A 19,215-nucleotide genomic window follows, 5' to 3' on the forward strand; every position below is an offset into this window, starting at 1 on the left:
GCCCGGGTCCCCACCTCCTTCCTGCCGGCCCACCCTCCCGATACCGCAGTGTGCAGCGCCGGCCCTCCGGGGCGCAGAGCCGGCCACCCGAGCCTCCTCCTTGTGTGTGCCTCCTTTCCTCCCTGCGCATATAAATCAATTGGAGCTCCCGAATATGTCAGCGCTGGGAAGTTGCATACTGTAGTTACTCATTTATTTGCCTTTTGAAAACGGTCAAAGGCTCCTCTTTCTCCTCGAGGAAAAGGAGAGCCAGGAGCCCGAATCGGGGAGCCGGGGGGCCCAGCTTCGCTGTTGGTTTCAAGACCAGACAACTGCTGCCTTTTTGATCCCAGCTACTTCTTCTTCTTCTTCTTCTGTTTTTTTTTTTTGACAGCAAGGATTGTTTCTTCTCTTGTTCAGCCAGCATTCTGTCTTCTAGACTGCTCCCAACCCACCCACACCCCATCTAGGTTCTGAGCCTGACATAGGTGGCCTTCTCAGTTTGGCGAGCTACTGTAGTGGATGTCAGCCTAAATTCTGACTCCAAGGTTGACCAGACTGCCCAGGAGGGGGAGGGGGGGAGAGAAAGTTAATTTTATTTGGCTATGCAGCACCTCTTAGAGAAGTTCAAGCAGACGACAGGGGGAAAGAGAGGAATCCCCTTTGAGCTGTGGATGATGATGCTATTTGATATGATGTTGCTGAATTAGTCATAAATTCAGACTCACTCCCTGCCTATGGAAGACTGGGGTATGGAATGGGAAGGGAAGAGGGGAAATCAGCCCCTTTTTCTGTCACTTTCCTTCATTGCTCACCTGAGATGGTATGAGGGAAGAATCATGCCACTGGGTTTTTAAAAACCGAATGCCAGGAAAAACTGACTACCAGAATATCTTTCATGTTCAGGTGTGGTTTACCAAATTTTGAAACAAAAATGGTTATAGTAACATTTAAAAAACTCATTTCCCCCTTTATTTGAGAATAAATTTATATAGATTCATCTTACTTTGTATTTGTTTTTGGACAAAGTCTGGACAATTCTAGAAAGTCAGAAGAATCTTCTATTTTGCAAGCTAGAAGCAGAAATGATGATCAAAAAGTCTAAAGGAGGCCATGCTTTATGGTAAAGAACAAGACTAGAGGAGATAGCGTTGCCCTTATGACAGTGATTTAGCTCAGATTACTTTAATTTAGATGTACTACCAGAATGCAACTACAGGACAGGAGCAAAGTTTTTACTTCTAATAAAAAAAAACACATCTTCTTTTGGAGTAGGGTTAATTTGTTGTTACCCAGCATGTATATTTATTGGACTTGATCCAACTTTACCCATTTGTCTACAGAGAAAATGCCAAGTTAGGGAATCATGGCTGAACAGGAAAATTACTTTAGTCTCAGGGAGGGATTTTTTTTTTTTGCTTTGGCTTTAATTTTTACAGGTATTGGAAATCTAGTTCTTATTTAGTTTTTTTTTCACCAGAATCTGGTGAAGGAAAGGAAGAGTACAGAGAATCTTCAGAGTAATCAAATGTTTTGGCCACATTTTTTACCATGTCACAGTATGGAGTTCTTTTGGCAGTTGCTGGTGAGCATTTCATTCCTCTGAAGTGATGCAATTTCTACATAGCTTCATTTCCACTGGTAACACCCCATGCATTTGGTATTTGTATGGAAACTGTCTGAAAGAGTTGTTTGACATGATCAGATTTCAATTACTTCTTCTATAGCAATGGATTTAATTCTAGTAGATTTGTTTTCAGCTACTAAAGGTAGCTGAAACCTTCAGAACCTTTCTTAAAATTTTAAAAGCAACAAAACATTTGTGTTTCCAAATCCAAGAAACTGAAAGTTAACAAAGATATAGATTCAGGTTATATATAATTTAATTAAACTATCAAAGATGATAGTGGGAATTAATCAGATTGGTTTTAGAAACATCTTTAAGACTAGCCATTTCGAGTGACTTCATTGATTACCACTCTTTTGATGAAAAATATGAAAGGGAAGTTCTATTATTCTCTTTTGTGCAGAACTGAAAGAAAATCTTTAATGTGCTAACAATTATCCAGATGATACTTGCTTTCCCCTCTTCTTTTCTGTTGTTTTGCAGGAAATTCCACAGTGACAGGTGTTTCACTCAATTTCCAGTTTTATTCAGATATTCACCAGGCAGAAGCATAGCAATTATTGTAACCAACATCAACAGTATCCTATATACTTTGTTCATGTTAGTATCTTTCTTTGCTGCAATTTTTGCACTGAAATGACCCCTACTGGTTGTATCTGTTAATGTAAACTCCTTTAAAATATATCTGATTTTTATTATTATTATTGTCATTAGCTTCACTAAGAAAACATTATTTATAACATAGAAATATTATCATGATTCAGCTTCCTGTTTTCAAAGAACTGTGAAAGGTAAAGCACTATATATGCAACTTCATAATAATTTTAATTACTCTTTCTCATCTACTTTATATAGTATTTTTTATCCACTAGATGTAAGTCCATAAGTTATCTACCAGAAATAATCATCTAATAGGGCTTAGTAACTTGGCCAGGATCGTATAAATTAAGGACAGAACCAAAAATATAACTTCTTACCTTAGATCTTAAAGATAAACTTTTTCTTGGATAGTTGGTCCTATGAAAATCAAAGGATGAGTAATTAAAAGCAGTTTTCTTTAAAAGGAAAAGTAACATAACAATTTCTTCAATTTGTTCTATTAGAGATATTTCTACTTTAAATGTTTTCCAGGTTTTTCCATCATAATTAAAAATATTCATATATATATATATCTAAACATATCTACAGGTACATATACACATATACAAATAAACATGCCTATGTGTTTATGTTCCCTTCAGGATTTCATGGATCATGGATTTCACTAGATTTTTTTTCTGTTATTGATGTAGATTACATACCCTATAACCCAGGTGATCAAACTTCAGGTGATGAACTTCTTAACTAAACTAGGTTGGTGTTCAGACAAGAGATAATCATCATCTGTACTTGAAGCCTTTCCAGTAACCCTGGCTAGTTCAATTCATTTAGCATTTATTATGTTTAGAGCACTCTACTAAGCATTGATCACATCACAAGGAAGTATCAAAGTAGGACTACAAGAAGAGGTAACAAGAGCATACACATGTGAATTTCTAAATGCATATATATACATGTACGCTGACACATCTTTTTCTTTGAAGACCATGAGTCATACCTTTGCTTTTCTTGGCAAGCAACAACTCTGAAATCCAGTAACTCAAATGAGACATCTTTAAATGATGTTCCTTGAAGTATATTAAATATTTGCTCCTATTTTAAAATTCAGTCTAAATACCTTTATTCCAGATCTTAAGGTAATATAACATCTTTAGCCCTTTTTTCTAAGTTTTCCTATTTTATCTCTTAATATGCTAGCTTGTCAAGAGGCAGTGTGGCATATAAGGTAGAATTCCTAGCTTGATGCCTGGAAGACTTTTCTGAATTTTGTCTGATGCATATGAGTTGTGTAATTATCAACAGGATTCTTAACCATTCAATTCCTCCTACACATATATAAGTCTATAAGTTATCTACCAGATGCCAGTCTGCATTATTTGAAAAGAGTTTCCTCACGCTCATCAAATCACAGGTCTGGTCAAAACAGCAAAAATATAAAAACTGCTCCTGTTTCTTAAAAAGATTGCCCTTCTGGGGAAATAAGAACAGCAACTTTGGGATATAAATGGCTAAGAAGACTCTCATTGGGTTCTGGGATTGAATATACAAGTTGAATTTTCTAGAGAATTTTTGGTGTTAAAGGATTCATGATTAGAAAATGTATAAAGGGGATTGGTAGATTTAGTAGATCTACCTTTTTCTTCCTTTAAAGATAACAGAAATAAGGACATTATACTTCTCCTGGCAGAAGAGGGACAGGTATTGGTTGGAGTTAGAGTGGCTGAGAACATGTGCTTCTTCTGCTTTGAATTTCCCACATAAGGAAATTAAAATAGTTATGACCTCACTTTAGCAAAGGGACATGAAATGAGTTGCTGCATAATAGTTTGTCTACTCTGTGCCCCATCCCCTCCAAATTCATTTCTCCAATGAAAAAAAATTCTGCAATCTAAAAAAAAAATTACTTTCCAGACCTAAGAAGAGCACAAATACTCTATCCTTCCCATTGTGATTTTCGGAGCAGAATTCCAAGGCCTTCACACTTGACCAAAGCCTCCTTCTCTTTGCCTCAATCATGTTGTAGTAACAAGTCACATTTTGATTAGAAAGTTGTTCCAACATTTTCATAATTGCTATTACATTATTTTGATGGAAAAGAATTCAGAGGCCTGAAAAATTTTAAATGACTGAGTGAAGGAGGACTGCTATATGAGTATCTGGAAATCTTACAGTCTTTGGCAGGTATTTTTATTAAGATCTTGTCCTCAAAGAAAGGCAGTAATGATGATTTTTATGTAATAGATTGAAAGGGATGCATGGAAGCTGGTAATCTTCTAGCAGTTATGGAAATTGCCCAAGCCAAGGCTCCAAACTTTGTTTCCAACTGGTATCTTTTATTCTCCATTATTTATTTGCTTGTTTGTTTATTTATTTAATTATTTTTAGGTTTTTGCAAGGCAAATGGGGTTAAGTGGCTTGCTGAAGGCCACACAGCTAGGTAATTATTAAGTGTCTGAGGCCAGATTTGAACTCCAGTACTCCTGACTCCAGGGCTGGTGCTCTATCCACTGTGCCACCTATTGTCTTTTATTCTCATCACTAAGATCTTTCAGTAAAGAAATCTCTGATCTGCCTCTAGAGAGAAACAAACAAAGATCTAATAAAATTATGTTAATGTAGTGTGGGAAGAGAAACAAATATAAGTAAATAAGGAAATAATTAGTTCTTCCAAAAGTAAATATTGACAAAACACTGGGGACTTCTTGTAAAACATATACAAATCATCAGGACTGAGTGACCTTCACTTGTGTGTATTAATGTACAAAGGACTACCAAGCTACTGAAACATCAATTCCATGTCTTGGAAAAATCGAAGCACTTAAAACATTGTAATAAAAAATTAAACAAATTTCAAATTTCCTGAAAGAAAAAATAATTGTTCAATGCATTCACTCACTAAAGCAATTTAACAGCCACAACAATTGATCCATAAACACTTGGAAAGCAGTGTAATTATAAATTGCAGATTACCTAGATTTATAAGGAAAATTGTCTGGAAAAACCATTAAACTCTATAGTCAACATGTCCGGTTGTAGCAAGTATTTAGTAATATCATCTATTATGCTTCCTATATATTTACTTTATTAAAATGATGACTCAGGTAAATGAATGTATATGAATTAAGTATATGAGAATTACGGAATTGTGAAACTTTTGCAGAGAATTTACAAAATGTACATCACCCTTAGAGCTTTGACCTTGTAGCCAGGAGCACAGGACTTCTTGGATACTTACTGTGTGACCTTGGGCAAGTCACTTAATTCCAATTGCCTCGATTCCAGGACCATCTCTAGTTGTCTTGATTCATATCTGGCTGCTGCATGTTATTATGACTCTGAAGAAGAAAGTGAGACTGGTAACTTAGCATAGCACTCCCTCACTCAAATCTAATTCATGTGCTTGTCATGGTACCATCTCCCTGATGTCATGGTCTCTTCAAGAAAGAAGGACAAACATTATGGTTTAATCAAGGTCTTATCAGATTAATCTCAATTTCTTCTTTTTAGAGGATTTTAGGACTAATATATTAGAATATTTCTGGGATAGTGTTTACCTTTATTTTTCTAAAGTTTTTGATGAAGTATCCTATATGATTCTTGTGGAGAAGATGGAGATGTATGGATTATATGATAATATTATGAAATGGATTCAAAAATGTTTGAGTGGCTGCATTCAAAGTATAGTTGTTAATGGCTTGAATCCTGAGGGATTTATACTTGGGACTTTGATTTTTAACATTGTTATCAATACAGTGTGGGCAAAGGCATAGAAAGTCTAATCAAATTTGTATATGACTCTGATATGGGAGGAATAGCTAAATCAATGGATGTTATCCAGAATAGTCAGTCGGTATCCAAAACTTTGAAAGACCATAGCATTAAACTGAATCTTATCTGATGAAATTCAGTAGGGATAAATATAAAGTCTTGTACTTAGAGTACAAAAAAAAAAGTATTTCTGAGAAGGATCTGGGTGAGGGGGTAGCTTAGTGGATTGCATGCACACTATGAATCACTGGTGTGAATTGTCAGGCCAAAAAAATCAAACAACAGCAACAACAAAAAAAAAACCCCTAACAACCCAATAATATGATCTTGGGCTGTATTAAGAGAAGCATAGCTCCCAGAAATAAGGAGACAAAGGTAGGTGGCACAATGGGTAGAGTGCCAGGCCTGGAGTCAGAAAGACTTACCTTTCAGAATCCAAATCTGGTCTCAGACACTCATTAACTGTAAGTTCCTGAACAAGTCACTTAACCCTGTTTGCCTCAGTTCTTAATTTGTAAAACGAATTGGTGAAGGAAATAGCAAAACATTCTAGTATCTTTGCTAAGAAAACCCCAAATGGGGTCCCTAAGAATTGAACAAAAATTACTCAACAACAACAAACTTAAATCGGTGGGGAAGCGCTGAAAGTTTTTTAATAGGAAGTTCATTAGTATCAATTAATCAGCGCACCTGGTGATCCAGTTTGTTGATGCAAAGAAAAATTCACAATCCTTGCCCTCCACAAGCATAGGTTATAATGGAGGAGAATAAAACTACATATATGTGTGTATACACATACACAAAAATATATCTATATATATCCATATATATATATATATATATATATATATATATATATTTACATGTACACTAAATGATATTTACAAACTAAGATTGAGAAGGATCAGAGGTATGCAGTAAGAAAATTGCGTGATAGTTCCATTATAGAAAAGAGGGAGCCTGGAGGCAGTCCTAGGCAGTGTACAGGTTTAAGACATAGTTCTTATCTTCAAAGAGTTTACTTACACTCTAATAAAAATAAAAAGAGAAGAAATAAACTGTTAGCAATTTTTAAAAACTCAATAGTTCTTGACAGTAGTCGTAAGTCATGTCATGACAACATGTGTTTGCTAAATGAATTATATGAAGAATTATTGTCATGGGAACTTAGAGGAGTACAGTTTCTCTTTGGGATAGAGTAATTTGAGGGATGCAAGGTAGAGGAGAACCCTGTCTATCTTTAAGAAATTTTATAAAATGTAGATCAAACCATGGTTTTACTGACAAATAAGAAATTTTTTTATTGTTAAACACCGGCCCTGGAGTCAGGAGTACCTGGGTTCAGATCCGGTCTCAGACACTTAATAATTACCTAGCTATGGGGCCTTGGGCAAGCCACTTAACCCCATTTGCCTTGCAAAAACCTAAAAAAAAAATTTGAATTGTAGTTCAAAAGGGTGGTTATAATTTTAGGACTTTTTTTTTTCTGAGAGAGCAAATGATGCAACAGAATTATCATTGAGATAATACTCCTAAAATTCTTTTTAATTTTATGTATTCTTCTACCCACTAATTATTATTATTCTTTTGCTACTTCTTTAGCACTCAGGTACCTGGAGGGAATACTTTATTAGTTATGAACAGAAGTAATTAAGGCTATCGTCAATGTAATATTTAATTTATGAAATTATATTCTGAGCCCCAAAGTAAAAAAGAAAAATACACTTTCAAAAAAAGACCAAAACCATGAAGCCTTTCTTAATGGGAAACAAATTTTCAGTTCCATCAAAATGAATGCAATAGCTACTTGGGTAGAATATACTTCTAGAGAGTTAACCAGACTTATTTCCCTTATTCTCTTTAATGTTCAACAAATTGGATAATTGACTTTTCAGTGTAGTCTTCTAGAACCCAAATTCATCTTTATACCCAAAGGAGAGTTTTGGAATAAAATTTAGGTGGAGAAATTTGGAGTTACTCAGCATTAGGATACTCTTTGTCATATTCTTGTGAAGGCCTATATTTAACTTTGTGGGCTAACTTTTTATTTTGAGAATTACTTACACTTCCTAAAGCTTGTAGCATTCCCTCTCATTTTCTTTTAGAAAAAGTTGCAGAGGGATTCTGTACCTGCCTCATTGTACCCTGATAGCTGACCTGGTACTATTGTGATAGACCCCTTCAGTGATCTGTCACCCTTGGCAGCTAAACTACTCTAATCAAACTGGTCTGACACAGTAGTGACCAAGTAGGGACCTATTCTACCAACATTCATCTCCAATCCCTGAATCTTCACATCTAATAACAATGAAGCCAGTTATCACAGACTTTGAAATACATGCAAATCAAAAGATTCAGCCTATTCTAGCCTCATACTTTCCCCCTTCTTTTTCTGTCTTCCTCTTCCTTTTCCCTCCTCTTCCATTTTCATATTCTTAGTCAAGTATATACACTTTAAAAGATTGTTCTTCCCCTTCCCCACATATAAAAGTATGCAAACTATACCTTCTAAAACAAAACTTGATCCTTACAGATGAAAGGCAAATAAATTATTTAGTAGATTAACTTCTAGTCTTTAGAATGAGGAAGACTTGAGTTCAAATCCTTTCTCATGTACTAGCTGTATGTCCCTGGCAAATGGATCTCTCTTTGCTTCAGTTTCCTAATTTATAAAATAGGGATAATGGTGTCTTCTACAATTGGTCAAATGAGATGATCTATTTTAAACTGTTTACAAACTTTAAAATGCTGTTATATACATATTAGCTATTATTATCGTTAATAAAATCAACATCTGAAGTTATATCAAAGAATGACTTGAAAAATCCTGAGAATACTATTCAAGCAAAGCCATAATGAAAAAATACTTCCATTGGTTCGTTAGTGTCAAATATAAAATAACTCTGATGGTGGCTACAAACTATGAATGGAAAGAATGCTAGAATTTGAGTTAGTAAACCTGGATATAAAAAGTCTAAATTTCATCATCCATAAAATGAAAATCATAAGAACAAAGCTAGATGTGTTATCAAGCCTTTCATTTGACAAATGTGGAAAATGCAGCCCATGGAGGGTGTGATTCATACAAAGTCATGTAAGGAATAAACAGAATTGGGGATTCAAACTTGGCTCCTCTGTTTCCAAATCTAGTTTAGTGGAAGACGTACCATTATTTTACCTAATAATGATTATTAGTACTACCTACTTTCGAGATTTGTTGTGGTAAAATGTTTTGTAAATCCCAGTGTCACATGCATGTAGGTTGTTTTTATTATGACCAGTTCTCTGATTGTGTTCATTAGATTATATATATGTATATATATATATATATATATATATATATATTACATATTCACATGCATTTATTAAATATAAATTTCATATTGTTTAAAACTTTTCTGACCCTTTTTGAAATAATGGAGATATTTTAGACTGTACATTACAAGGTATAGTGTTCACTAGAGTAAAGAAACAGAAGCAGTCAGTGTTCAATTGGTTTTTAGTACTTGTCATATAGGTTTACTGAAGCAATGAGTTATATCTCTTCTAAGTCAAAGTAAACCTCACAAATAGGATGATGACCAGGAATCACAGTATTAGTAATTCTTTTTAGTATCTCCTAAAGGTGTATTCCCATTTTTGAAGATGTGGGCAGCAAACTCCTAATAGTGATTTTATCATCCTGTCTGTAAATAAGCACCATAGAAATCCATGGCATCATATTGGGTATGAAGGACTAGAATTTAGTACTTAAAGAATATAGTGCTGGCCCCATTGTTCAGAACTCATTGTTTATTATTTTGTAATAAGTCCTGAATATTTAAGAATTTCTCTAGTGGGGGTTAACAAGATGGTGCAGTGGGTAGAACATGGGCCCTGGAGTCAGAAGGACCTGAGTTCAAATCTGAATTCAGACACTTAATAATTGCCTAGCTGCGTGACCTTGGGTAAGTCACTTAACCCTATTGCCTTAAATAAAGATAAATAATTTTTTTAAAAAGAATTTCTCTAGTGCATGTTACTATAACTGATGTTCAGTCATTTTTGACTCTTCATGTCTCCATTTGGGGTTTTCTTGGCAAAAGAAAGTACTGGAGTTTGTCATTTACTTCTCCATCTCATTTTACAGATAAGGAAACTGAGAAAACATGATAAGTGACTTGTCTAGGGGCCATAACTAGTTAGTGTCTAACTTCAAATTTGAACTCGGGTCTTCCTGACTCCAGACCCAGGGCTTTATTGACTACTACCTAGGTACAACCAAAATTTAGCAACAAATTTAAACTTTTACCACAAGAGAGGCAACAGCTATCCCATTTTCCTTAAAATTTATGAGCTTTATTTTTAATTACATATGTGTGTATATATATGCATATATATATATATATTTGTATATCTGTATTTATAAGTCAAATCTAAAAAAAGCACTTGAATTTTGTAACTTATCTTTGATACACTTATTGATCTGTAAAGGTAGAAAAAACATTAATTACATTATTTGGTTTGTTAATGTCCTTTTAAATAAGATTTTTTCTTCTTAGCTATTAAAAAGGGAGGAGAATTTTGAGATATTTCTGTTTTTTAAAAATTTCTTTATTTGTATTAGTTCTATAGTAGTCAACTTCTGGCTATAGTGAGGTTAAAAAAAAGATGTAGGCTGTAACAAGAAACTGAGCCCATTTTATTTAGCATTTGAAAACAAAAAAATATAAACAAACATCTCAGATTCAAAACAGAAAGGAATTTCTGGCAGGGATAGATGAAACCTGAGTCCACTTAGTCCCTGTCTGCAAGAGGTAACTTATTTAGCTTACCATACAAAGACTGCAAGCATTTCACAAACATTTCACAGCCATGATAAAAAGAAAAGAATCTCCAGATTAGAGAGGTGCAACACCTGTCTTTAAGAAACTACAGGAGCTGATGATTTAAGGCAGAGCTCCATGGAGGAAGTATGACCTGAACTAAACTTTGTTCAAATGAGTTGGAATAACCAAGTGCTTATAATGTGCTAGAAATTTTAACTGAACATTCAGAACACATGGTGTTTCTCCAGTAGGAGTTTATACTTATAATCCTGCACTGACAGGAGATTCTATAATCTTGTCAAACCCTAAATTTAAAAACTTTCAAAGAAAATCCACTGGACTGCCCCATGCCATCACCATTGATGGGACCCATACTGTGTTCTTCTCTAAAGGTAAGTAAAGCATTTACAGTAGGATTAAGGCAGATTGATTTTATAAAGATGTTCTCAAGGAAGAAGCAAATGGATTTGCCAGTGATTTAGATATGGTTAGACAACAAAAGGTATGTTTTCTGCTTTTAACCCTTAGATGCTCATATATTGAACCCAAATTTCTGCATTTTATGCATACTCTGGTGATTGGGTCACCAGCATCTATATTGTAAACACAAGTCCAGAAATTCTCCAAGTATTTTAGTAAAAAGGGGTGAATATTGTAGACATATAGCTAAGTTTCTCTACTTAAGGATCTTAGAACATCCATAGCATGTTGTAGTTGAAGGAAGATTTCTGAAGAGGCACAAAGTGAGCACTTACATATACACTAAATTATATATAATAAATGTTTATTTATTGACTGAAGGGAAGGTACAGAAAACCACAGATGCCAGCTTCCTTTGATTCACTTACTGCTTGGCATTGAGCAAATCACTTAACTTCTTGAACTCAGGTGTCTCATCTCCCAAATGAAAATGAAGAAAGGAAATACTTGATGGTAGAGGACTTGATCAGATGTTTACTTGAGGGTCCCTTCCAGTGATAGAAGTACTAGGAAAGGGTTAAATATTATCTCTTAACTGCAAATAAGCAGCATAAGGTAGAGGAGAGAATTTGGGTGCAATAGTCAGGAAACATGGGTTCAGTACCCACAGGATGGTTATCAACTATTGACTCTGAGCAAAGTACTTTTCTACTTTAGCTTCATGTCTCGAATAAGAATTTTGGAGTAGGTGAAATCTTATGTTCTTTCCAGCTGTCATAGTTTTGATCCTTGGGGACATGGAATTGTGGGCATTAGTTTCAGTTGAATAGAGTAAAGGAAAGGAGTTTTAGTAATAATTACTGGCATTGGTATCATATTTTAAGTTTTGCAAAATCTCTACACACATTAGACAGAGGTCCTTCACCTTCTTTGTGACATGGACCTTCTGGGAAGTCTGTGAAGCCAAAATCAAAGCCTTTCTGAATATAGTGTCTTTAAAAGCATAAAACATTTAGGATTACAAAGGAAATCAGTTATATGAAATTACAATTATAAAGATATTTTAAAAGTTCATGGCTATCAGATTAAGAATTCCTGATTCATGGGAATATATTACTTTATCCCTTAATTATATTTCATATGAAATAACTAAGACTACCAAAAACATGGTTATCATATAGAAGATGTTTAACTAAATGATATCTAGAAACAATCTTAACTTCATGCCCTGGTATGAATTCAAGGAAGAATATATACCTCTGTTTTGGGCTGCTAAATGTGTAGAAACCATCCTTACTATTTTCTCAGATTCCTTATTTCTCTTATTAATCAATGTGGTTGTGAGGCAGGTAGGTGACAAATACTGCAGAGAGGGAAGCCTGAATGAAGTAAACAGGCTAAAACTTGCCCAAACTCACATGCTCATTTCTGTCTCTGACAGTAGAGACAGTTGAGTAATTGCTGCTCATCCTAATACTGCAGGCAGCAGCCAAATTCTCAACATTCTTTTACCTTTGCTGCTGTTTTCACTTGCCAGGGAGTTTCCCACCAGACACTGGGCAAGCAGTTTAAGAAGAGTGGAATGAATTTAAAGAGACATGCTGTAACAATTTGTGTTGTCTGTCCTCAAATATCCACAATGTTGGACAGTCTCTAAAGGATATCCATTTATATGCACAATGAAATCTGGCCAATAGACTTTCTTCATCCATTTGATCTTTTCAGTATGAATGGATAGACCAAGCTCCTTCAAGTGAATACTCCTTCTAGGAGGCTCTATAATATCTTAGGGCTTTGATACAGTCACAACATTGTCATCTGAAAACAGGACCATCTGGAAGACTTCACCAATCACAAGGAGCTCTCCCCTTGACCTAGACTTTGGTCTGGATCTCTTCCATTCCCATGGAGAATAATTTTGGCAAGTGTACATCTCCCTACTTTATGCCTGATGATTATTATCAGAGGGTGATTGAACAGATGGACAGTGAGCTGAGCCCAGAGTTGAAAAGGGAGGAAAAAAAGGAACTAGATTGTTTTGGGGAAGTTTGAAAGCACTTTTACTGACCCAAACTTTCTTTAATAGCAAAATTCTATCTTTGTAATTCAAACATTTTAACATGTGTTTCTGCATGGTAGTAAAACAGAATCATCCCTGCCTTCAAAGAATTGAGTTTCACAGAAAAATCAGTGGAAAGGCCACATGTATGAGAGTATAAGTTGACTGCAATATGTAACAAATAATGAATGCTTTCTAAGAATTGCATGAAAGAAAGAAAGTTGGATTGGTCACAAAACAATAAGGATAATAGACAGGCCAAAGTGATCCACTGGTACCCCTATATTGTTGAGAGAAAGTAAGGAAAGACTCCAGCATATGGAGTGAGTTGTACATGATGGACAGGTTGTGATCTGAATTATGGAGAGAATTTTCAAATTGATAAGATCACATGTCCATTTGAAAATTGGGGACTGCAGACAAATTTCCTGATTGCAACAACTCTATTTTCTGCTGTAAGGGTATTGCAATAGCTACTGGAAAATGACTAGTGGTTCTCACTCCCTTCTCTCTGAGAGAGAGGATAATAGGTCTAACAGTGAAGTGGGATTTAAATCTTCATTTAAAGAGAATTGCTTTTGGAGTCTCAAGATGTGAGTTCAAATTCCACCCTGCCCCTTAACTAGCTGTGAGAACTTATGTTTCAGTTGCCTGATTTGTAAAATTTGAATAATAATATTTCACCTGTAGCTTCTTCTAACAGTGGTGAGTAAAGCACTCTAAACCCTAAATTACTATGTATATGGAAATTATTGTTTTTTAGAGTAGTGTATGGATAATTACCCATAAGTATCTAGAAATGCTACTTTTGCCCTTTATGCTCTCCAACCACATAACAGTGAATAAGTTTAGGGTCATGTAAATTTATGGTAGCGAAGGATGTAATATGTGTTATTCCTTAATTTTCTTAGGTGACTTAACGTGATTTTACTTTGTATTACAGAAATTACATTTGGTGAGCATGACTTTTTCTAGGTACAAATACATTGCAATAAGAGACTAATTAATTCCAGTTGCACTCTTATTAGTAAGTCCTTTGAGTGGAAAGCTCACTAACAAATTTCTATATAGGATTTTAGGATTTAGAATTGGAGGGGCATGAGGAAGTACAAATAAGGAAATTGAAATCCTGAATGGTGGAGTAGATTCCTCCAGTCTCTTAACTCAAACCAATTTGCCCCCATTCTGATCAGTATGAATTAATTTTAGCATAAAGACCATTTTTTTCTGAATATTTCACTTTTCCTCCCAGCAAAGTGATATATATATATATATACATATATATATATGTATATGCATATGTATATTTTTAGGTTTTTTGCAAGATAATGGGGTTAAGTGGCTTGCCCAAAGCTACACAGCTAGGTAATTATTAAGTGTCTGAGGTCGCATTTGAACTCAGGTACTCCTGACTCTAGGGCCAGTGCTCTATCCACTGCGCCACCTAGCCGCCCCAAAGTGATATTTTTTTTTAAAAAAGACTTTACTCCAATCTTTAACATTGTTATAGTTTACTAATAACCATTCTTTGGACACATTTCCATTTTTTTATGATTAGTAATATACTACATCACTGTCTATTTCAAGTCTTATGTTTTGAATTTTAGCAAGACCAAATTCTGTTGCATGGTCATGCATGCAAATATACTGACAAATATGTGCCCTCTTCCCTAATGAAGATTCTGGGCAGCTAATAGTCATGACTGTCTGAAATGGCCATAGAGGGGATGGATGGAAGGCGTCAGTTACTCATTGACCCTTTACCTAAGGATGAGTTCTCACTTTTAGCTCTCCTTTTGGGTGTAGAAAGAAGTCTTCATTTGGGTTTCTTCCTGTTTGTATGAAATATTAGTATTGTAACCTTGAAAAGTTGTGAGAAATGCCTGAATGATTGTGCAAGAAACACTTTTGTGCAGTGAAAAAAACTGAAGGGACTTGCTGTCATTAGATTCCATTTGGGAAGGCTAGAGCTACCTCTCTGCCCAGGTTGTTTCTTCAGTGCCCTTGCTTTGTTCTTTTGGCACAATCTCTGTAGTGGCAAATCCTTTCCATGACCCCCATGCTTGCTGGATATCAAGTGCCCTGAAAACCATTTCAGAGAACTGCTCTGCAGCAGTCTTTCCATTGGCCTCTACATTCTTCCCAGCACAGTCATGCACAGGCGCTGGTAACACTGAAGCGGGAAGGCTTTAAAAAACACCCACAGAAAAGGACTTTGCCATCTGTTTGTCTATCATAAGTAGCCCCTTCCAGTGGCAGGATGGTGGAGGAGGGTGGGTATGAGTACATAACATTTACCAGAACACCAGGGTGCATCTGCCCCTCCTCTCTGACATCATAAAGTATGACTCTATGGGTCTTAAAGTAGCCAAAGTGTATGAAACTAGGATATTTATAAAGTAGTGGTAGTCAACCTAGCAGAGCAGGTGTGTCCAGGGCATCAAAACCATATTGTAATCCCAACAGTGAGAAGTAGCCTGGCATAATGGACAGAGTGCTCCTTCATAGACACAAACAATCCCGATTCAAATGCAGCCATAGATGCAAACTAGCTGTGTGACAAATGACTCTCAGTTTACCTGGCAACTCCCTGATAGCAATAAATTGCAGATCAGGAGAAGTTTCCTCATTGGGTGTTCCAGATGCCAATGAAATCGCAGGTTCTTCATCTCTCTATTCCCCCCCCGCCGCCCCCCCCCCCCCCCCCGTGTCTCCAAAAACCATTAACAATAGAGGATCTGAATGAAGGCAACTTTTTGCTCTTGTCATAGTATTGGGTCAGACCCAGAATAAATTATGTAATTACTCTTTTTTAAGGAAATTATCTTTGTCTCAGTCTATGTGTGTGTATGTACGTATGTATGTATGTATGGTTAAAGGCTTTACATAGATCACAGTACTTTGTAGTCTGTTGATAACACTTCATAGGTATGCTTATAGTCTTTACCTGGACTATAAGAGAGGTCAGCAGCACAATATACATTTTATAGGCTGAGAAACTCTAAAAATGACTTCTCAAGCTTTATTCCATAAAAAGCTTTAAGATGATTAGTTGTCTCTATTACTGAAACTGGACAATTTCATCTAAGTATTATATTTTAAGCTGCAACTTGCCTCATTACTGGGAGTGTTTGCAAACTCTTCACATTTTTCTTGCTAAAGAAATAATTGGTTTTTTGGTGTCCTGGAGAGAGGATTTTTATTGGTTATTGTTTTCATAATTAAAAGTAAAGTAGGTACATATCTTAGCATGACTCTTGGTCCAAATTATGGATGAAATTAGAAAGGAAGTAGTAGAATTAGGAATATGGAACTTTTAAGAATGAGGAAGACAAATGTCATGAATTAGGAAGCTCTCTATAGGGAGAAGAGTCAATATTGTCTTTGGGAGAAATGATGAAAGTATTTTTGCAAAGTATTTTGTGGGAAGAATTTAATAACATTTGTGTGTCAACTGTTGGACCATTGTACTAGATGCTATGGAAAGATGAAAAGAATGTATGGTTTAGCATTATTCTTTAAACATATCTTAAACATACTAACAAAAATTGCATGTAAGGTATTGAACTTATATAGTTGGATACATATAGGATGTTATGTATACATTTAGATTTTAAACTATGAACACACAATCATATACAATAATGCAGAGCTTTGTATGGTATGTGAGAGGAACATGAATTTGAACAACATATGGTAAGTTTTTATGTTCTTGTCTTTAAGAAGGGGAAAAGATATATTTCCCTTACCAATTCTGACTTCTTTTGATAACACTAATGGTTTATTCTCTATAATTCCTTAGTAGAAATCAGTTAATCATTTAAAAAACATTTATTAAACTTCAGCAGTGTGCTAGGCACTGTGATAGGTGTTGGATACAGAAAGACAAAAATGAAACGATCCCTGCCCTCAAAAAATTTAAATTCTTCTGGGGGAACCTATATGTACATGTATATAAATATATATCAAATTAATTCAAGATAATCCAAGGATAAGGAAAAGTTTTTTATAAGGTGACCATTTAATTGAGTTTTAAAGGAAACAAGGGATTCTAAAAACTAAGATAAAGAAGGGCATGGTATGCAATGGAATGGATACAGGAGATGGAATGCTGTATGTTAAGAACAGCAAGAAGATCAATTTGATCAGACTGTAGAATGTGGGGAGGGAATTAAGGTATGATAATGTTACAAAAGTGAGAAAGGACTGCTGAAAGAAAAGATTTAAGACACAAGTGGAAAATTCAAATAAAAATCTAAGTAAAACTTTTAAAGATTTAATATTGGAAATTAAAGTTGGTTTTGTTTTTTTTTAATCTTGCCCATGTTTTGAACTTGGGTCAGACAGGGAACAAACTATACATGTGATTTTTTTTTCCTTTTGTAATGAAGTTTAATGTTGTCTTTGCATTTGTTGGAGCCAGGTGTTGCAGAAGGCTTTAAAAGTCATACAGAGAAGAGAATATATTTTTATCCTAGAGGCAAGAGGAAAAGATTGGAGTTTATCAAGGAAGGGAGTAACATGGCCCTTGAGGTAATAACTTTGGCAGCTACATGAAGGAAGGATTGGGAATTAATTGAAGCCAGGGAGACCAAGTCATTGTCACTCCTGAAACCCAGTTTGTGAATGAAAATAAGATGCTAACTTCTATGATATTGTCTCAACCCAAAGGTAGTAGATTTTCTAATGCTAGTTCAAATTGAGTAGTCAGAACATAAAAAAGAGAACCAAAAAGAGGAGTGAAAGTTGGCTCAAGTTCTTCATTCCATTGTCTGGTACAATGGCTCTCAGACTTTTTTTTTTAACTTAAGGCACAGTTTTAGTTTTTGCTGTTAGTAGACACATCTATGGGTTACAAGTGTTGCTTTCACACAATTAGAGGCACACCTAGTGAACCTCCCCTTACCTTTTGAATCAATGGTCTCCTGAAACCAAATCTTTGAGAGCTAGATCAGGGTTCAGGACTTTGTCTTTAAGATAGATTCTTAAAGTTATAGGTCTAGGAATAAATGTTAAATGGAGAGACCTTTGATTTTTGGATTATCTGGAAAACGAACTCCTCATTATTTTACTTATTGAAATAACTAAGTAGCTAAAGAAAATTTTTACCCTCAAAAGCAATTCATTTATAGGGGAGTTTTTTCCCCCTCTCTATACATTCTTTTGAGATTTATTACAGTTGTTGTGTAATGGACTAACTTTTGAATTTTAGATTGTAAAGTTGAGGGGAGGCGATTTAAAAGATATACTTAGACTCTTCATTTGAACTTCTTCCCACTTGTGTTGAAGAAGTCTCCACTTTCAATGTTCATTTCTTATCTGCTTATAGGAATCTTGGTGGGTGGCAACTTCCCCCTCACTACCAGGAGTTTGTTGCATTGAATTCTTAAGGTACTATGGTGACAGAGTTGTTGTGAGTAATAACTAATAAACTATTATGAATTGCTTTGTAAACATGTTTCAATTGACTACATAAATGCTTAATAATGATAGCATAGTCACAAATTCTAAACCTAACAGAAGTTATAGTATTATTCATTAATCTTAATGAATATATATTTCTACTCAGATTAATTTGACATTCCTAAAATATGCTCTGAGAACAAGACAGCAAAAAATATTTGGTGTTTCCAATCATCTCAAAGTGCCCTAAAGAATTTCACTGTAACGCCTCTGTGAGACAGGAAATTCCTGAAACATTCATCTTTTAAGGTGGAAGTCTTATTACTGTATGTCATAAGAATGCTTTGCAAAGGTCTGAGCAGGAAGTCAAGAAAAACCATTAGATGATGAATTTAGGGAAACAGAATTCTGATTTGGATTTTATTCAGATTAATACCTTGCCACTGGAAACTGGAATTTTTTTTTTTATATCAAGTGGTTGGGACTTTTTTTGGTCATCAGGCAATACAGAAATACCATTCTCATTCAGTTCTGGGTCTTATGGAAAAGGA

The 19,215-nt window shown here is 35.1% G+C and overlaps 1 protein-coding gene and 1 long non-coding RNA gene across 5 annotated transcripts in view; both read left to right on the top strand.

Moving 5' to 3' along the window:
• Positions 1–19,215, top strand: part of CRIM1 (cysteine rich transmembrane BMP regulator 1) — a 241,272-nt gene that overhangs the window by 706 nt on the left and 221,351 nt on the right. The window lies entirely within an intron of this gene.
• LOC141504593 (uncharacterized) overlaps positions 1–19,215 on the top strand; it is a 47,349-nt gene continuing 28,134 nt past the window's right edge. Inside the window, exon 1 of the long non-coding RNA XR_012473427.1 lies at positions 1–19,215. This exon is cut by the window's right edge and continues 12,779 nt beyond it. This is a non-coding gene — a long non-coding RNA (uncharacterized LOC141504593).

Source organism: Macrotis lagotis, chromosome 1 (assembly GCF_037893015.1).
Source record: "Macrotis lagotis isolate mMagLag1 chromosome 1, bilby.v1.9.chrom.fasta, whole genome shotgun sequence".
Lineage (NCBI taxonomy): Eukaryota > Metazoa > Chordata > Mammalia > Peramelemorphia > Peramelidae > Macrotis > Macrotis lagotis.